A 1,805-nucleotide genomic window follows, 5' to 3' on the forward strand; every position below is an offset into this window, starting at 1 on the left:
AGGGCCTTCCATGTGGGAGGGAGGCGCTAGCCATTGAGCCACCTCCCCTCCCCTCCTTCTCCCTCTTAAGGCTCCACGGTCCTAGCTTCTTCCACTATCAGCTGTAGGCTGGGACAAGTCTTGTCTCTCCAGGGGCTTGCCTCTTTCTGGGCTCAGCTGCTCTGCTCTCTCCATAAGGCCTGCTGTAGACTATGAATCAGCTGTAGGCTGGGACAAGTCTTGTCTCTCCAGGGGCTTGCCTCTTTCTGGGCTCAGCTGCTCTGCTCTCTCCATAAGGCCTGCTGTAGACTATGAGGCTAATAGCTCTTTTCTCTTCCCAGGGCCTCTGCCATATCTAATGAGCCTTCTCTCTGCTCCTCTGTGTGCTTACTTCCCGGGCTCCAGCACTGAAACTCCAAACTCCCTTCTCTGTGGTGCAGTTTCTCTGTGAGATGCAACATCCAACTGACATGGCCCAATCAAAGCCTTGATCATTATTTAATCAAGTAAAAGCGAAACCTCTGAATCCAATATAATCTAATATGCCCGGAGGGACAGACCTGTTTACCAACACAATCCTCCATCTATTTTCGAAATTCCTATTCCATATCAAATATGGAATATTTGGAATAGTGTGAACTATTGATGTTCAATATTTTCAACACCAATAGCTCTTTTTTTGAAGTAAATAAATTGCTCCAAATGCCAGTTAAGAAAATAAAAGGAAAATATGTTAATTCAAGGTTTTGTACATCAAGCAGCAGAAAATGAAATTGGGGTTTCCACAGGTTCCTGACTTTGTAGAACAAATAAGCAGGGACTAGGGAGAAATGGAGCACAGAATATACAGAGAAATGAATCTCCCAAAGGTGTGGGCATCTAAGCTCTGTTAAATTTCAGAAACCAAAACCAGTCCTTGCCCAATTCAATGAACTCTCTCTCTCCTTGTGTGAGATCCTAGCCTGCATAGAAGGCACGACAGCTGGCAGTGCCACTAGGTAGGCCAGAAGGTGAAGTTAAATGAGAATTTTCTACCAGGTAGGGAGCAGAAGAATTTGTAACATGATTGTTTCATGTGAAATGTCATTTGGTTTGGGAAAGAAGAAAGTGACAATTAATGGGGACCCCTCCTCTGCCTCACTTCAGGCATGAAATGCTGGCATTGGACACCCCCGTCCCTTGTCCCTTCACCCCTGTTGTGAGAATCCAGCTTCACAGGCGCAGGCTGCCCCAGCGCCTCTGCCCGGGCCAGATTTGCTTCACTTCTTCCTTTCTATGTGCTTTGCTTGCAGCTGATCAACAGTTTGTCTCATTAAAGCATCATTATTAATTATTCTTAGGCATGATGTGGGTGTGATAGTTATTATCTTTTATTATTCTAAAATTATTTTTAGAGATATATATTGATATATTTACAGATGAAATGATATGATGTCTGAGATCTACTTTCAAATAAATCAAGGGGTGGGAGAAGGGCTGACAATCCATGAGCTGGTAATTGTTGGCACGGGGTATTGGGTATCTGCTGGCTCATTATATTCTCTATTTTTGTATATATTTGACATTTTTCAAAGCAACAGTAAAAAGCTTTAAACTTTTATCTATAAGACGCCACCTTTTTTTTTTTTTTAAAGAGGCACAATGTTTAGTTGGTCTCTTTGCATTTTTTTTTTTAAGATTTATTTATTTCTCTCCCCTTCCCCCCCACCCCAGTTGTCTGTTCTCTGTGTCTATTTGCTGCATCTTCTTTCTTTGTCTGCTTCTGTTGTCAGCGGCTCGGGAATCTGTGTTTCTTTTGGTTGCGTCATCTTGTTGCGTCAGCTCTC

The sequence above is a fragment of the Dasypus novemcinctus genome, chromosome 11 (assembly GCF_030445035.2).
Source record: "Dasypus novemcinctus isolate mDasNov1 chromosome 11, mDasNov1.1.hap2, whole genome shotgun sequence".
NCBI lineage: Eukaryota > Metazoa > Chordata > Mammalia > Cingulata > Dasypodidae > Dasypus > Dasypus novemcinctus.